General features: G+C 44.4%; 1 long non-coding RNA gene across 1 annotated transcript in view; it reads right to left on the minus strand.

Moving 5' to 3' along the window:
* Positions 1–19768, minus strand: part of LOC144819854 (uncharacterized) — a 755732-nt gene that overhangs the window by 6388 nt on the left and 729576 nt on the right. Inside the window, exon 4 of the long non-coding RNA XR_013607597.1 lies at positions 15778–15988. This is a non-coding gene — a long non-coding RNA (uncharacterized LOC144819854). The remainder of the gene's footprint in view (positions 1–15777; positions 15989–19768) is intronic.

A 19768-nucleotide genomic window follows, 5' to 3' on the forward strand; every position in this document is an offset into this window, starting at 1 on the left:
CGGGTGAGGTGGGGCTTTTCTCTCCTACCGCAAAGCTAGGAGAATGATTACACCTAGGAATACCAGGTGAAATATTCACTTTTATGATTTTGTTCACTGTATAAGCAGTAGTGACATTGGTCCTGAGGAAAGCAGCGGACACCTGCTTGGGTCCAATAAGTCTGCAGAAACATGTCGACCTAGATATTTCACATAGTAGGTATTCTATGTCGCACTGATTTTATTGATTTGGAAGAAGAAAGGTACCAATTAAAACTTTTTTCTTTTCTCCTCTCCAATTTTAAATCACTTTTCCCTTTTTTGTTACACACCTTTATTCACGCACTGCTTAACGGTTGTCTTTATGCACCTTTACACTTTTACAGGGACACATACATTGTCGAAATAAAAGAAAATGTCTTTGACAATGATTGGAGACATCTCATTCCTGGTGTGAAGGATCCCAAATGATGACAAGGGCGCCCACGATCGACAACTGATGGGTATTTTTTCATACTCAGAAAGTACCCATGTGACCCTTAGTGTCATATTGTCACACTTTTATATACAATCTGGGTATGTGTGTGTTCATATTTGAAATCCTTTTTTGTATGTCAGGTACTTAGTCAGCCATCAGTCTACTTCTGGTTCATGACCCATAGCTACTTTATGTTTTGAAAATATTTTTATTATTATCCAGCCTACTGAAATCTATATAAGATTTTATACATTGTCAATAACAAAATTCTTGTGTTGTTATTTTCACTTTCTTTGCTTAACATTGCTAACAAGAATTTTCACTTTTCTTATGGTTTTTTCAATAAGAAATTTCTTGGTAACCTTAGGGGGCACTGTGGTATAACCTCCATACTTAGCTTTGTTACTTTACTATACCTGCAAGGTCTATTATACCTTCATATTTACCATGGCTGGTGCAGGCATGAACCAACCACCTCCTTTCTTAAATGAGTTAGGGGAGCTTGATATACCTTGGAGAAGGTGGGAAGGAATGTTCAAATCATATCTCATTGCCATAGGGGGAGGACATTTTTCTAATGTGAGAAAACAACACATATTATTACACAATCTAGGAATTCAAGGCAGGAACGTTTTTGAGGACATAACAGGAAGGTTAGTTGATGATGAACCACTGGAAGAAGATGTAGGTGGAGATGTGTATGAGTACACTTTAAGGAAACTTGAGGCACATTTCAGGGTAAAAGTGAATGTTGTCCTGGAGAGACACAAATTTTTCAAACGGGGTCAAAAGAAAGATGAGAAAGTGTCTTCGTACATTGCTGTGTTAAGAGAAATGTCAGCCACGTGTGAATTTGGGGCTTTGACAGATTCATTAATCAGAGATCAGTTAGTCAGGTGTACTAATGATCAGAAGGTACAAGAGAAATTACTTACTAGAAATCCTGATTTGGAGGAAGCTATAAGCATTGTGAAGGGGTCAGAACACACAGCACTGTGCATGAGGGAAATGAGAATTTCAGAGGGAGCAAAGGAAAAGAGTGAAACAAAAATGTCCAGTAGTGAAGAGGCTATTTGTAAAGTAAGTGTCAAGAGCAAAGAGGAAACTAAGAAGAGAGGTGACGGATTACAATGTTATAGGTGTGGCAGTTTTAACCATCAAGCCAATAATTGGAATTGCCCAGCAAGAAACATGATGTGCAGAAAATGTAATAAAAGAGGGCATTTCTCGAAGGTTTGCAATGTATTTACGCCCAAAGTGAATTGGATTGACAACCCTGAAGTAGAGAAGGAAGAGGTGAAAGGAGAGTAGAGAAACCAGAGGGCCTGGGAAGAAAAGGAGATAAATACTATGCCCCAGAAAGAATAAGGGAAGTACAGAAAAACGTAGTCACCTTGGAAGATGGCAGAATATGGAGCATGGACAGGGTGGCTACAGAGGACAAAAGAGCAGAGCCAAGAGGGGGCAGCAGATAAGGGTCTCAGGGTGAGCATAAAGGGGTGCCCTTATGGAGAAGGGGCTCCAGGATACGCAAAACCCCTGGGTGGCACGGAGAGTAACATAGAGAATAATTGGGTGGCTTCCTGTTTACTTTTCAAATGTCATTATGGTCTACTGCGCTAGACCACTTGTGTTATCACCCTGTATCCAGTTTTTTCTTGTCTCTCTCTCTTTCTCTCCCTCCCGCTCTCTTCCTCTCTATCTCTCCCTCTCCCTCTTTCTCTTTCCTTCCCTTGCTTCCTCCAGTTCATTTTCTCTTGTCTTTTTGCCCTTCCTCTTACCTATCTCTTCTCTTCCTTGGGAAGGAAGAGGTGTTATAACCTGCTTTGGTTCCCTCCTACCATCTCCCCCTGCTTCTCCTTCACCCCTTGGTTCCTCCCTAGAACGTTGGAGTGAAGGCAGCTTTAGAATGTACGCTACTGCCTTCACTGAGTGAACCTGGCACCAGCCAGCAGAGGGTGCGTGTTATGCTTATAACAATAAACTATTAAAACTTACCTGAAGTGTGGACCTCCTTTACTACACTCTCTTTTAGACCTAAGACGTCCAGCTGGTTATGAAGTCGAAAATTCAAGTCTTATCAATGAAGGTTAACTGTGGAATAGAATGCTTAGTATACCTAAACGTATCATGTGAAATAAATATATTATTGAGGCAGAGATTTCTTTTTTATAAATGATATATTGCTCCATATATGTTACTTTTCCTTTATTTGACTTCTTTCCCATATTCGTCAAAAAATGGTCCATCCACTTCGGGTCCTCATTTTTCTTTTGTAATCAGTCAAACAGGCGCAAGATATTTCACCTGCCTTTCCTTGCTATTTATTCTGTAAATTGGCCTCATGGCTCTCAAAAGGTCTCTTTGGATCATTCAAAAAAGCTGTCAACCCTTTTCATTGCCTTCATTTCCAATACATGTATATATATCATGAAACATTATGTAATATTCACCCTCTTCCAAAAGCACATAATCAATTGTTTGACTGCTAATAATTTGCACGCTACTCCCCTGCCGTCTGCACCTTTATTGTTTTCTAGTGTTCTTGAAGGTAGCTTCTTTAGGTAGGAATCAATGGGCTATTGCTGTTGCTACTCACCTCTCGCTCTGCCTCTCTTAGGCAACAGATGGTGAGTGCACATTGTAAACTGTGTGTTTTCAACTTGCTAACTTTCCAGCTTAAAAGTTGCTCAAATCTTGAAGGTTTATACCTTTGTTTATAGATGATGAAAGGGGCATCATCCAAATTGAGACTCCGGTGTTTCTACCATAGTTTTCCTCTCTCCTCTGTCTCCCCTGGGCCTGATTGCAAATGCTTGCAGAAACGCTCCGTCCATCATCCCCTTTTGTATCGCTTTGTTTGCCCTAAGTGTGGCAGGGTATGCTCAGACGTGAGTCCCTTACTCACTTGGCCACTGGATTTAAGATAGCCTGGCTGATGAGGATTATGAATCCGAAACCGGTCCCAGGATGCTTGTTTCCGGTCCGTGGAAGACATTGCTTGGCAGTTTGGGCTGGACTGTTCCCATGAGGCACAGGGTCAGACTGATTTGCATATGGCCATGTCTGAAATGGGGTGGCTGATTGGGCTAAAGAATGGTGATGGATTAAACCCAGATCAGTTGACTGGGGGTGAGTGTTTGATTTGCTCAAACGCTCCGTCCATCATCCCCTTTTGTATCGCTTTGTTCGACCTAACTGTGGCAGGGTATGCTCAGACATGAGTCCCTTGCTCACTTGGCCACTGGATTCAAGATAGCCTGGCTGATGAGGATTATGAATCCGAAACCGGTCCCAGGATGCTTGTTTCCGGGCCATGGAAGACATGGCTTGGCAGTTCGGGCTGGACTGTTCCCATGAGACACAGGGTCAGACTGATTTGCATATGGCCATATCTGAAATGGGGTGGCTGAGTGGGCTAAAGAATGGTGATGGATTAAACCCAGATAAGTTGACTGGGGGTGAGTGTTTGATTTGCTCAATCGCTCCGTCCATCATCCCCTTTTGTATCGCTTTGTTCGCCCTAAGTGTGGCAGGGTATGCTCAGACGTGAGTCCCTTGCTCACTTGGCCACTGGATTCAAGATAGCCTGGCTGATGAGGATTATGAATCCGAAACCGGTCCCAGGATGCTTGTTTCCGGTCCATGGAAGACATGGCTTGGCAGTCCGGGCTGGACTGTTCCCATGAGGCACAGGGTCAGACTTATTTGCATATGGCCATGTCTGAAATGGGGTGGCTGAGTGGGCTAAAGAATGGTGATGGATTAAACCCAGATCAGTTGACTGGGGGTGAGTGTTTGATTTGCTCAAACGCTCTGTCCATAATCCCCTTTTGTATCGCTTTGTTCGCCCTAAGTGTGGCAGGGTATGCTCAGACGTGAGTCCCTTGCTCACTTGGCCACTGGATTCAAGATAGCCTGGCTGATGAGGATTATGAATCCGAAACCGGTCCCAGGATGCTTGTTTCCGGTCAATGGAAGACATGGCTTGGCAGTTCGGGCTGGACTGTTCCCATGATTCAGAAAAGGGGGTGGTGATGAACAGAGTGTCTGAATTAAGCAGACCACTCTTACCCAGTCCAAAGATCAGGGCTTGATCCATCACCGTTATTTAGCTCACTGCCCCATCCCAGCTCAGAACCTGGCTATATGCAAATTAGTCTGTCCCTGGCCCAGTGCATCATGGGAACAGGGCAGACCAAACTACCAAGCCAATTCTTCACCAGAAAGGATACAAGCTACCGGGGACCGGTTTCTGGCATTTCAGCCTCGTCGGCCCGGCTTGCTTGAATCCTGATGGAGCAGTGAGCAAGGGACTCATGTCTGATTATACCTTGCCACACCTATAGTGGCCAAAAACGATTCAGAAAAGGGGGTGGTGATGAACAGAGTGTCTGAATTAAGCAGACCACTCTTACCCAGTCCAAAGATCAGGGCTTGATCCATCACCGTTATTTAGCTCACTGCCCCATCCCAGCTCAGAACCTGGCTATATGCAAATTAGTCTGTCCCTGGCCCAGGACATCATGGGAACAGGGCAGACCAAACTACCAAGCCAATTCTTCACCAGAAAGGATACAAGCTACCGGGGACCGGTTTCTGGCATTTCAGCCTCGTCGGCCCGGCTTGCTTGAATCCTGATGGAGCAGTGAGCAAGGGACTCATGTCTGAGTATACCCTGCCACACCTATAGTGGCCAAAAACGATTCAGAAAAGGGGGTGGTGATGAACAGAGTGTCTGAATTAAGCAGACCACTCTTACCCAGTCCAAAGATCAGGGCTTGATCCATCACCGTTATTTAGCTCACTGCCCCATCCCAGCTCAGAACCTGGCTATATGCAAATTAGTCTGTCCCTGGCCCAGTGCATCATGGGAACAGGGCAGACCAAACTACCAAGCCAATTCTTCACCAGAAAGGATACAAGCTACCGGGGACCGGTTTCTGGCATTTCAGCCTCGTCGGCCCGGCTTGCTTGAATCCTGATGGAGCAATGAGCAAGGGACTCATGTCTGAGTATACCCTGCCACACCTATAGTGGCCAAAAACGATTCAGAAAAGGGGGTGGTAATGAACAGAGTGTCTGAATTAAGCAGACCACTCTTACCCAGTCCAAAGATCAGGGCTTGATCCATCACCGTTATTTAGCTCACTGCCCCATCCCAGCTCAGAACCTGGCTATATGCAAATTAGTCTGTCCCTGGCCCAGTGCATCATGGGAACAGGGCAGACCAAACTACCAAGCCAATCCTTCACCAGAAAGGATACAAGCTACCGGGGACCGGTTTCTGGCATTTCAGCCTCATCGGCCCAGCTTGCTTGAATCCTGATGGAGCAGTGAGCAAGGGACTCATGTCTGAGTATACCCTGCCACACCTATAGTGGCCAAAAACGATTCAGAAAAGGGGGTGGTGATGAACAGAGTGTCTGAATTAAGCAGACCACTCTTACCCAGTCCAAAGATCAGGGCTTGATCCACCACCGTTATTTAGCTCACTGCCCCATCCCAGCTCAGAACCTGGCTATATGCAAGTTAGTCTGTCCCTGGCCCAGTGCATCATGGGAACAGGGCAGACCAAACTACCAAGCCAATTCTTCACCAGAAAGGAGACAAGCTTCCGGGGACCGGTTTCTGGCATTTCAGCCGTCGTCGGCCCGGCTTGCTTGAATCCTGATGGAGCAGTGAGCAAGGGACTCATGTCTGAGTATACCCTGCCACACCTATAGTGGCCAAAAACGATTCAGAAAAGGGGGTGGTGATGAACAGAGTGTCTGAATTAAGCAGACCACTCTTACCCAGTCCAAAGATCAGGGCTTGATCCATCACCGTTATTTAGCTCACTGCCCCATCCCAGCTCAGAACCTGGCTATATGCAAATTAGTCTGTCCCTGGCCCAGTGCATCATGGGAACAGGGCAGACCAAACTACCAAGCCAATTCTTCACCAGAAAGGATACAAGCTACCGGGGACCGGTTTCTGGCATTTCAGCCTCGTCGGCCCGGCTTGCTTGAATCCTGATGGAGCAATGAGCAAGGGACTCATGTCTGAGTATACCCTGCCACACCTATAGTGGCCAAAAACGATTCAGAAAAGGGGGTGGTGATGAACAGAGTGTCTGAATTAGGCAGACCACTCTTACCCAGTCCAAAGATCAGGGCTTGATCCATCACCGTTATTTAGCTCACGCCCCATCCCAGCTCAGAACCTGGCTATATGCAAGTTAGTCTGTCCCTGGCCCAGTGCATCATGGGAACAGGGCAGACCAAACTACCAAGCCAATTCTTCACCAGAAAGGAGACAAGCTTCCGGGGACCGGTTTCTGGCATTTCAGCCGTCGTCGGCCCGGCTTGCTTGAATCCTGATGGAGCAGTGAGCAAGGGACTCATGTCTGAGTATACCCTGCCACACATATAGTGGCCAAAAACGATTCAGAAAAGGGGGTGGTGATGAACAGAGTGTCTGAATTAAGCAGACCACTCTTACCCAGTCCAAAGATCAGGGCTTGATCCATCACCGTTATTTAGCTCACTGCCCCATCCCAGCTCAGAACCTGGCTATATGAAAATTAGTCTGTCCCTGGCCCAGTGCATCATGGGAACAGGGCAGACCAAACTACCAAGCCAATTCTTCACCAGAAAGGAGACAAGCTTCCGGGGACCGGTTTCTGGCATTTCAGCCGTCGTCGGCCCGGCTTGCTTGAATCCTGATGGAGCAGTGAGCAAGGGACTCATGTCTGAGTATACCCTGCCACACCTATAGTGGCCAAAAACGATTCAGAAAAGGGGGTGGTGATGAACAGAGTGTCTGAATTAAGCAGACCACTCTTACCCAGTCCAAAGATCAGGGCTTGATCCATCACCGTTATTTAGCTCACTGCCCCATCCCAGCTCAGAACCTGGCTATATGCAAATTAGTCTGTCCCTGGCCCAGTGCATCATGGGAACAGGGCAGACCAAACTACCAAGCCAATTCTTCACCAGAAACTCTGTCCATCACCACCCCCTTTTTACAAAATCGGTTTTATCCACACTATGTGTGGGAGGGTATACTCAGACGTGAGTCCCTTGCTCATTGCACCATCAGGATTCAAGCAAGCCGGGCCGAAGAAGGCTGTGATGCCAGAAACCGGTCCCCGGAAGCTTGTTTCCTTCCCAGTATAAGAATTGGCTTGGTAGTTTGGTTTGCCCTGTTCCCATCATGCACTGGGACAGGAACAGACTAATTTGCATGTAGCCAGGTTCTGAGCTGGGATGGTGCAGTGAGCTAAAAAACGGTGATGGATCAAGCCCTGATCTTTGGACTGGGTAAGAGTGGTCTGCTTAATTCAGACACTCTGTTCATCACCACCCCCTTTTCTGAATCATTTTGTCCACCATAAGCGTGGAAGGGTATACTCAGATGTGAGTCCCTTGCTCATTGCACCATCAGGATTCAAGCAAGCCGGGCCGACGACGGCTGAAAAGCCAGAAACCGGTCCCCGGAAGCTTGTTTCCTTCCCAGTATAAGAATTGGCTTGGTAGTTTGGTTTGCCCTGTTCCCATCATGCACTGGGACAGGAACAGACTAATTTGCATGTAGCCAGGTTCTGAGCTGGGATGGTGCAGTGAGCTAAAAAACGGTGATGGATCAAGCCCTGATCTTTGGACTGGGTAAGAGTGGTCTGCTTATTTCAGACACTCTGTTCATCACCACCCCCTTTTCTGAATCGGACTGTTCCCATGAGGCACAGGGTCAGACTGATTTGCATATGGCCATGTCTGAAATGGGGTGGCTGAGTGGGCTAAAGAATGGTGATGGATTAAACCCAGATCAGTTGACTGGGGGTGAGTGTTTGATTTGCTCAAACGCTCCGTCCATCATCCCCTTTTGTATCGCTTTCTTCAAAAAGGGTGTCAAATTCATCTCGTCTCAGGATCAGGGTGAAGGTTTCAGTATTCTTAACAAAGGAATTGATCAGGCTGCACTTACAAGTTCCTTTTCTCAGCCTGGTAAGAGCACCATTACGGTGGATGCAAGTGCTGATAATTTGGGTGCTATTTTCAATCAACCTAAATCGGGCAGGGAGGAAAATGGGGCATTTGCTTCAGGACCATTAAGTCAGGTGGAGCGGAGCTATTCCACTATAGAGAGAGAAACACTTGTTTGTGCTTGGAGCATTCAACATTTTAAATCATATACATGATTTATGTTACGCACTGACCACAAACCACCTGTCTCTCTTTTGAACAGCCAATGATACTGGCAACTTAGAATTCTTTCCAAGTTCTATAATATAATGTTTCTGTCTCATACACCATAGGAGCGCTTGATGTTAGGGCATATTGTTTATCTAGTTTGTCATTTCATCAGCCACATTTGCCTGCCCAAGATTATTTTGAGAAGTGTGTGGTTGTTTCAGTTTGCGATATTTTATCTAATGGTTGTCAAGTCATTTTTTAAAACAGTTGGGTAGATGCTACATAGCAGGATGCATGTTTAACTGAAAAGAGTTAATTTTGAATGGTCAGCCAAGTGTAATAAATATAAGTAATGACCTCCATAGCATGTGGAAAGTTTGTGACAAATTGTCTATTTAGCGAAATCTCATTGTGAAGGGTGACTGTTCCATTCCTCCTTTATCCTTTCACAGCCAAATCATTGCCTTAGCCTAAATTGGGCATATAAGGAAATTAACAGCCCCTTATTATTTTTAGCACAGATAATGAAATTGTTGATTGTGTCCAAAACTGTGTCCAATGTGCCAATGTAGATAACGGTTTTTAAAGAGTTCTTGTTAGGGTTCATGCACATGACTTCCGAAAAGGAGAGAGGTTGCAATGGACTTCTTAGGCCCTTATGAGTGGTGGGGCAGTGGCAAGAGATACACACTGATGCTGCTTGATTATTTTTCTAAAGAGGCTGAACTCAGGTGGCTTAGTAAGCCCAATATTTTAATCTGTATTACATTTGTAGAGGGTTGTTTCCATTGAGAGGGTGCACCTAAATCCAGCACTTCAGATACTTTTGTCAAACCTGCTCATTATTGTAGTAAAGTGCAAATTAGGCATATTCACAGTGCTGTATAGGCCCACAACAGGAATGGGTTAGTCAAAAGATTCAATACAGCCAATGTTAATGGTGTCCAACTAGCAAAGAAATCTGGTTTGTGAGTTGAGAAGCATTATTCCAAATATGTGTGCACCTATCAGTGAACTTGACAGCATCATTCACCTTAGTTTACCCCTTTGGTATACTCTGGGGTGGGGAACCTCAGACTACCTTAAATCAACAATGGATTGCTGGTTCTATTAATTATAATTCTTTGGAGGAGATGCATAGAAAAGGCAGGAATAATCAGCAGATCAGTTGATCAGCAGATGTGATGATCTTAAATCGTGAATGAAGGTCAGGTTATGTGTTGGTAATACAGTAAAAATTAAGAAATCTGTTTTTGTGAGAAGGGTGAATTTACATTTTCAAGAGGTTTTTAAGTCATGTTTATAGGAAGAAAATCTTCCTTGCTAAGCAATGGTTCATGGGGGAGAATTTCAAGGTTTGTGAATGTAATTATATATACAAGACCTGCCTCTTGCATATTTTGCAAGTTCATGTTTCAATTGCACGCGGGCATCATGGTCTCATATTGATGTTGCAGTCCAGCAAGACTCTGATATCAACTACTCAAGTATCTGCATCTCAAATTGTTGAAATTGTACAACTAGATGTCACAAATTCAAATTAATTACATGGAAATAAAATATGCTGACATGTAAAAAACAATTGTCTACCAAAAAACTGTAGGATTACATTGCCAATTAAAATAACTATCTTTATTGTTGTTCTAAGGGAAGGCTTGTAGTATTCTCTTTGTGCTTTTTGGTTTCACATTATTGTCCCATGCTCCCTTCACTACCAGTGTTCTCTCTCATGTCTCTATCCCCACATTCCAACATTCCATTTAGTTGTATTTATTTGTTTAATATTCCAAATCAGTTACTGGCTTGCTTATGTTTACCATCCTCTGCATGTGGACTCTGTGACAAAGACTTTTACTTCTAAGAATGTGGAGTTTATTTACCACATTGTGGCTTTAAGATGACCACATTCATGCATGCTCGATTTCTCAACTATGCTTGTGTAGCAAATTGCAATATAAGCACTCATTTACATCTTTGCTATTAGATGCCTCTCTTATTGTATGTCCCACTTCTTCCATATACTCTTTTTCAGCTTTGGGAGGTGGATAGTCACCTCCACCAGGATTGCTATTGACTCTGATTTTCCCCCCTCTTTATGAGTAAGCAGACTCTTCTATTTGAAAATGTGCCCCATGTAGGTTTGCATCCTGTGGACAATAGAAACTGTAACTATCTTAGACCTGATTCCACTTTCCAAGACCTTAGATAAGCAGGGGTCATGCTCAGATCTCGATCCATTTATTTCAGAGCTATGAATCCTTCTTTGTTCTAACCAATCTCACCCTTAGAGTCCCCTGTCGCTGATTAGAGTCATATGCCAATCATATTATCAATTTCTCCAAACCAAGCGTACCTGTAAATAAGCCTTAAAACCCCTGTTTGTCTGCTATGTGGTAGAAAAGACACCGCGGTCGTCTGTGCAACATCAACCAACATTACTTGTTGCCTTTGGTAGTTAGGCACACTTGAATTTCCTCCTGCATTTCTCCTTCTCTTGACTGGGCAGATATTCCCATGGTGGTCCAAGCAGCACCAGAAAATGTTTCATGCTGCTTGTGGAACTTCTGCTTTCATGGTTTCCAAGTCTTACTTTCTCAGCTTGAGCTCCTTCACTTTATTTCCTTTTCCCCATTTTGTTCCCTCACAAAATGGGGCTATGCAGGTTTGGTCTTTCTCCGTTTTTTCCTATTACAGTTCTCCTCCTCTTGAGGGAAAAACCTCCTGCTTGTTTCTGCTGTTCTCTGTGCAATATTAATGCTGCAGCCTTCGAAGTTCCCCACCTATACACTGCCTCCTCTGTAAGAAAAGATCTCCTTTCTTATTTTATACCAGGTTAAGGAGAGCCTCTCAGGAATTATTTTATGTTTACTTAAGCTATCAGTTTGTACCCTTTTTAGGCTGCCTACTTCCATTCAAACAACTCTATTTAGAAACAAATGTCTTTCTGATGGCCAGATGCCCAATGTTCTGTTAGAGAAGATGGTTGGCACAGCTTTGTTTTTCTCACATGCGCAGCAGGACCTGCATATTTCTGCCTGGTTGTGGGAATGTGAGTACCGCCAGCGCTATAACCCATGCCAGACTTGAGTGACAGTGATGATTTATAACTCAGTTTAATGGCTTTGCTTTTATACACAGTGAATGTGTTTTGAAGTGTTTTTGTCACAATCCTTAATTTATTATGCTAATTAATCTTTTGTAATAGTGTTTTCACTCCTTGTATCTATCAGTTTTCCTTACATCATTTCTCGTCATTGACTTTCTGAGTGTCCTTTTAAATTCTTCTAACTCAGTGCCTACCCCACCCATTTTCCACCCTCATTGGCCTGCACCCTTCTGTTTTCAAATAAACTCCTCATGGGTATTTGTCTGACTCTCCTCTTGGCTTACCAAACTGCTGCTGGCCTTAAGGGGGTTTTGGCTGCAGAGCCTGTCCACAGGCCATGCCATGCAGCCAAATCGCTGCCGCCCACTGCGAAAAACCTTGCACCACGGGAGTGTCATTTCGTCACATAAGGCCCGGGTAGGAACACCACCATTTTACATGCTCACATCTAAAGTTGACATCTTTCCTTGAACGTTGATTTGATACACATTTGTATGTATGCTTCTATGGATAATGTTCCATAAAACAACTTTGCTTACATGTACACATCTTCGAAGGCATATTATCAGAACTTCAAACATTCTGTATGAAAGCTAAAGTTCACTGCGCAAAATGTTGTTGTTTGTTATTGTTCGCTCAGGCACAGCTTTGTTGGGATGGAATCAATAATGACAGCCTGACTGGGACTTTGGCATGGCAACATGGGTGAAGTTTACTATGCTCACAAGTTATAGAGCAAATCAAATCAACTAAATCTGGCTTTCCATTAGACCCTTGTCCCCCTTCTGTTGTTCAAATGGCTTCTGGCATAATTGCAAATCAACCCACAGAAATTTTCAATATAATGTTCACAATTTATTAAACGTTTTGTATAGCGCTAGCTGGACCCAAGGGTATCAGAGCACTTCACAACAAGTACAACAATGTGCCTTAATGGCGAGGGAAGGTTGATAACTTGCGAACTTGTGGGCATTGCAAATAGCATAGTCATACATATCACAATAGGATATTTCCCGAAGTAATGGAAAAATATATTGATTTTTCCACTATTAAAAAAAACAATCTTAATCCCAAGGACCCAAACAGCTTCCGTCCTATTTCAAGGTTCCCATTTCCTGCCTAAATTGTGGAAACAACTATGAAACAACTGTTGGCCACTTTCATACAAACCCATCAGCTCCTTGATCTTACACAATTAGGTGACAGGGGCAGCCATAGCGTGGAAACTGCCTTGACAGTAGCAACCGACGAGATAAGAGCAATCCTTGATAAAGGCAGAAAAGCAGCACTAATCATGCTTGAACAATCACCATCATTTCATACTGGTCAGTAATGGACTGCTGATTGACTGTCTCTCTAAGATTGGAATTTATTAAGCCTCTGTTAAAAAAACTTGGTTTTGTGCAATGCGACCAGCCTTTATTTATCTGCAATCACTTCTGAGCTTGTATATATGTACTGAGTTGTGAAGGTTTTTAATGGCTGTTATAAGGCATAGGAAGCAGATTTAGAAATATTACTGTTTAGCAAGGGATGTTTCTGTCTGTTTTTATGCTATGTGTTTTAACTATCTTTTAATCGTTTTTTAACTTGATATTGTTACATTTTTATAGATTTTATGACTCACTACGTGATTTCGAATAAAGCTTATTTTGATTTGATTTGATTTTGAATTAGAGGGGCAGTTCTTGACTCCCTGAGTTCCTTTCTTGATGAGAGAGAACACACATTGTCATCTGGAGAGTTTGAATCAGAACCTTTCTCACTATCCTGTGGAGACCCTCAGGGATCTTCACTGAGCCCTACTTTAAAGTATATGTAACATTGCTTGCTATTCTGTCAGGTACTTCCTCACATCTTACGCAGATGATACCCAGATTGTTCCTTCCTTAGCCAGCAACGACGGGGCACGAGGACTGCCACACCAGTGGTACAACCACCACATTAAGACTACTGCAGTCAGATCATTGTGAGACTGCTGTAATAGCTGGGGAACCACGAACCCCGGTGGTCTTGTGGCCGCATTATGCTTGGTGGTGCCGCTGTGGCATCGCCAGCATAATATGAGTTTCCTTACCACCAGCAGTTCCATGGCGTTGGGTCCACCATGAATATGCTGGAGGTAAGGAAATTAGGGGGCCCTACAAGATTCAGGCCTGTGGGATGCATGCAGGGCGGCACATTGTGTGCATGCACCCGCTTTCCTGAACGGCATGTACTTGACAGTCCATGCTGTGCAGGAACGTGGTTTGACGTTTTTGACTTTTTGTGGGAACGCCAAAGGACTGCCCGCCAGACTACAAAAAAACTTGCATTTTGGCGGGCGGGTGGTGGCCTTGTTTGGTGGTCTACAACAGGACTGCAAATTTGTAATTGGGCCCTTAGCAATTGCATGCTGGCAGTCAGCAAATGGATGAGCACAAACTGCCTGAAATTAAATTACGGAAACATGGAGGTCATTTTGTTTGAGAAAAGACCTCCTTTTGGTCCCCATCCTGTTGGCTTCTAGAGCTTAGAGATCTTCCTACACCGGCTATGAAAGTGAAAATCTTAGGAGTCCTAGTAGAAAACAAATATACATATGGAGACCAAGTTAATGCTACCATTTCTTCGATTTTCTACACCATAAAAATAGTGAAGAAAATCCTTCCTAAAATTCACGAGGCCTTTCAAAAGACAGTTGTGACAGCCTTGATCCTGTCTAAACTCAATTATTGTAATGGACTATACCTCAATATACTTTTTTAATGTTAATATTGTTTGTTAAAATGTGTTTTGCATAAAATACTTTGATTCCGTAATTGAAGTGTAGAACTCATCCACACAGTCAGTAGGTACAAGGCATAACACAGTTAGATTTTAAATTCATACTGCAGTTTATCCTTGTATTTCGGTTTCAAGGTATAATCTAGTAATGGTATTAATCATGATCAATTCATAATCAATTATCACTGTACTAGGACTTTTATTTGGGGGCCGATTATGACTTTGGCTGTCCTACAGTAAACCGTGCAATGGCCCATCGCTGTAGGACTGCCAAAGTCATAGTGAGCCCACCCACCAGATTCCGAGTGGAACCCAGGGGAGGCGGGTGCTGCACCGGTGGTCTCACAGTGGTCTATATGTTAGGCTCAATAGAGAGCCTAATATGCAGACCCCAGCTATGAGAGCTGGTGCAGGCTATTCCTGCATGGTGTGGCATGCATGCCACACCATGCAGGAAGGGGAGGTGCAAATCCAGGGGGGTACTACATGTGCCCCCCAAGCATTCACCCCGTGGGCCCTGAGGTCAGCAAGGGACCCTATTAGGGCCCCCTTAGTTGCCTCACTGCCACCCTTTTCATGGTGGGCTCACCGCCATGAAAAGGGTGGTGGTAAGGCAACTCAAAATATGCTCGGTAGTCCCACTATAGCACCATCAGCAAGTTTCTGCCTCTGACTGCTGCGCGAATACCATGGGATCCTGAATCCATGGCGGTCGCAGCAGTGTTGCGGCAGTCCGACCACCACAGTCGTAATACTGTGGGTGGTTCCGCAGTGCAGCAGTGGTCAGACAGCCACCGCGGGTTTGGCAATCCTATCGACTGCCAAACTCATAATCAGGCACTTAGTGTTTTAGATTTTACCACTGTCAAAAATTCACTGTCGGTTGAGGATTGCTTATCAGGGAGTAAACTGTAAACTAAAGGAACTGTGGCATTACTGATATTGGCATGAATGATGTATATTTTAGTGGATGGATCGGGTGTGGACATAAAGCCATCCATCATCCGAATACCACTACTCTCCAGAGTTACACAGCTATGGGGTGTGCTAAAGATTAGTATTATTTTCTGAGGGTTTTCCCTGTCATGTAAAAGGAAAGTTTCAATAATGAAGGTTATAGTTAATTCAGAGAAACAGTAATATCTGAGTAGGCCTGGGGTGTTACTCATAGTGGGTTACTTGGTTGTTTTTATCTCTGTATAATTCTTCTAAGGTTAGGAGTTGTGGGCATACAACTTGCTACATGCATAGGAATGCTTTGGGATACCTACCTCAAAACTGAGCAACATGGTTCATTGGAGGTGGATGTGAGTGGTTGTTTTTTGCTGACTGTTCTGTCTAACTTCAATCTCATTTGCAGAGTGTTTATGTTCTGTGGTTCTTTCACTTTACAATAAAGGTAGGCACCATACTTTAGAAGTCCATTTTCTCTTCTTGGTTGCAGGTAGCTTGCTTGATTTATGGATGCCATTCGATATGTATCTGTAGAAACACATAAGAACATACATTTTTATTATTGTTTTGTTTCAACGTAGTGCTTCATTAAGAACCTTCAATGTGAAATGTTTTTTGCATGATTACATTACAGACTGCTGAATTTTTGAAAACCATTCATTATTCTATTGTAAAAAAAGAAGGAGAATACTGTGTTAAAATAGGATGCCTGTAAAAAGAAAGTTACTTCTTTTTTATGAGGACTGCTTTGTTGAGATTGTTTACCTCAAATTGTTTGTATCCATGTGAGGTGTGAGGTCTGATGGAGATGAGATTTTTCTCTTTGATTTTCTAGTAGTAGGATTGCTCCTTTCTGGTGATTATTTAAATGTGCTCTGCAGAAAAATGTCAACAAAGAAGGAGGCTTCAGAGGGGTTTGAACCACTGTTTTATGGTTGTCAATGTACCTGTTGAAGAGAATTTTTTTTTTCAAAAGGTGATTTTTAGACATTGTATTGATGGTGAGAAACAATTGTTTCTATTTTTGTACTGTGATGTTTCCTATATCTGGATATGGTGTGTAACTGCCTAAGACTGGCCTTGTTGCTCACTCATTGCTGATAGGACCTATGCTGCAACAATGAGAGATCTTTGCCGTTCATTGTTTGTTGCCTGTTGAAAGATATTTGTTAGATTTGTTTTTTCTAAAGGGGTTTGGAATAATTTTTACCTTTGAAGGTCTTTATCTTTTCAGGAAGTGATGGTGGTAATGGTTTAGGCTTTCGATGTAGGATTGTCAACATTTAACTGTAGACCTCTGAGGCGGAAGCCGGAGGCGCCTTGTTTGCTATTTTAATAATCTTGTGAAGTTGTTTAATTATATTTTAATCTCTGTGCACCCACCCAGAGCTCTTCTCTGGAACTCCCGCCAAGCAGCCACTTTGTCGCACCCTGAAACAGCGGATCTTAGCGCTGTGTTGAGGGAAATATTCCACGGCCGCCATCGCTGCTGTAACGCAGGGACACGCCCACACGTGAGGCCACGCCCACCCCTAATCCTATTTAAAGCGCTGACTGATAGCGCGACACTAGGAAACTGTAGACCTCTGAGGCGGAAGCCGGAGGCGTCTTGTTCGCTATTTTAATAATCTTGTGAAGTTGTTTAATTATATTTTAATCTCTGTGCACCCACCCAGAGCTCTTCTCTGGAACTCCTGCCAAGCAGCCACTTTGTCACACCCTGAAACAGCGGATCTTAGCGCTGTGTTGAGGGAAATATTCCACGGCCGCCATCGCTGCTGTAACGCAGGGACACGCCCACACGTGAGGCCACGCCCACCCCATATCCTATTTAAAGCGCTGACTGATAGCGCGACACTAGGAAACTGTAGACCTCTGAGGCGGAAGCCGGAGGCGTCTTGTTCGCTATTTTAATAATCTTGTGAAGTTGTTTAATTATATTTTAATCTCTGTGCACCCACCCAGAGCTCTTCTCTGGAACTCCCGCCAAGCAGCCACTTTGTCACACCCTGAAACAGCGGATCTTAGCGCTGTGTTGAGGGAAATATTCCACGGCCGCCATCGCTGCTGTAACGCAGGGACACGCCCACACGTGAGGCCACGCCCACCCCTCTTTCTATAAATGTGCCTTCCACGCAAGCGCAGCGGACGAGCGCAGCGGGAGCGCCGTTTGCGCGCCTGGCCAGTGCCTAGGGCCAGTCCCTCTGGCGGTCGGGCTGTTTCTAGTCGGACTTGCTGGTCTAGATCCCAGCTCCTTCAATTAAAACCCACAACTTGTCCGACCACTACGCGTTGTAGTCCCTGCGATCTGGAGGACGCCCCTTTCTACTGTCTACAATGTAACTTTACCCTCCCGCCATGGAGCTTACGCCCCTCTCCTTACCTCAGCATGCCCAAGCGCCTGACCCACCTTTCAACGCTGAAAGCAGGTCTGGTTAATTGTCGTTCCTTGCCTCGTCATTCCAACGACATCTGGGCGTCACTTGTATCGGACGCCTGGGATATCTTGTTTCTTACTGAGTCATGGCTCAGAGATACCTCTAACCCTGACATCCACCTGGCTACCCCTCCGGGTTATCTCTTGAAGGGTATTAATCGTGAAGGGGGCAAAATAGGAGGCGGTCTCGCCATTATCCTAAAATCCCATTTCAATTTGTCTATTAGCAAACTGACGAATATCGGGATGATTGAAGCTATGTACTTCACTATTGCGGACACCGCGGCAGTAGTCCTGGTGGGTATTCTTGTCTACAACCCTCCTACTGCCTCGACTCTCTCTTTAACGGCATTAACCCACCTGATGGCTGATCTTTCCCTTAAGCACCAACATTTCCTGGTACTTGGAGATTTTAACCTCCACGTGGATAATTCTCTCTGCACGAAAGCCAACTACTTGTTAGAAACTATGCAGAGTCTTAACTTGCTCCAATTAGTTAAGGGTCCAACACATACAGCTGGGCATACACTTGACCTTATCTTTGCCAATTTCCCGAATATCTTAGTTCATCCTCCTCTCCCTCTTACCTGGTCAGACCACCACCTTGTCCCTTTTGACTTAGAGCTTAGTTCGGGACCTAGACCTACGGTCCTTGGCAAAAAGCTGGGAAGAATGTGGCATAAAGTTACCTGCATGACCTTAGACCCCCTATTCAACTATCAGCCGGACCTTGTTTCTAGTGACATTGATGAAAATGTGTCCAAACTCAATTCCGCACTGCTCCTTGCCATTGATTCCATCGCCCCTCTCAAATCTATCACCTCTGCTAGAACTCGCCCCTCTGCCCCTTGGTTCTCCCCGACCCTCCGTGAGGAAAAAAGCCGCTGCAAAATACTTGAACGCAAGTGGTGGCAGAATTATGACCCTGAATCTAAAGCAATTTACAAAATCGCTCTGAAAAAATTCCTTAAACTAAAAAGAGTTACCATGAGAGACTATTTCTCTCGACAAATCTCTAATGCTAAGAACTCCTCCAAAACCCTCTTTAATATTGTTAAGGAATTTGTAAACCCTCCCGCCAGGGTCTCGCAGAACCCCTCTAGCCAGACACTATGCGATGGACTGTCTGATTATTTTTTAGAGAAAATTGATAAAATTATAACTTCATTTCCTACTGAGGAACCCTCCCTGGCCCTCCCGGTCATGGCCCCGGAATCTGCTTCCTTACAGGCTTTCAATTAGTTGACTATTGAGACCGCACTCAGGCTATTCACCCAGTGCAAATCTGGCTCTCCTTCCGACCTAATCCCCGCCAAGGTCATGGGTGATCTGGCCCCCTCACTGGCTAGACCCTTTCTTTCTATTTGAAATGCCTCCCTCTATCATGGCATATTTCCGACTGCTTGGAAGGAGGCTCTATTGGTCCCCATTCTGAAAAAGCCTGATGCCGATCCTACAAAATTTAGCAATTATCGCCCCATTTCCCTCCTTCCCAAACCCGCAAAAATTCTGGAAAAGGCCGTGCAGCTACAACTGACAGAATTTCTAGAAAACAATTCTTTACTGCACGACTCTCAATCCGGCTTTAGAGCTGGCTTCAGTACCGAGACTGCTCTCTTGGAAGTATCCGAGACGATCCGTGAGTGTGTGGATAGGGGCGAGGAGGCCATGTTGGTCCTCCTCGACCTATCCGCCGCTTTTGATACGGTCTCACATAAAATCCTACTAAACCGTCTAGGGCAGGTTGGAATTGGTGGCTCCGCATTAGCCTGGGTTGAGTCATTCCTTACGGGCAGAACCCAGAAGGTGGCGCTTAGGCCTTTTAAATCTGAGGGTAAACCCCTGATGTGTGGTGTTCCGCAGGGCTCTGC

This window comes from Lissotriton helveticus, chromosome 2_1, assembly GCF_964261635.1.
Source record: "Lissotriton helveticus chromosome 2_1, aLisHel1.1, whole genome shotgun sequence".
Lineage (NCBI taxonomy): Eukaryota > Metazoa > Chordata > Amphibia > Caudata > Salamandridae > Lissotriton > Lissotriton helveticus.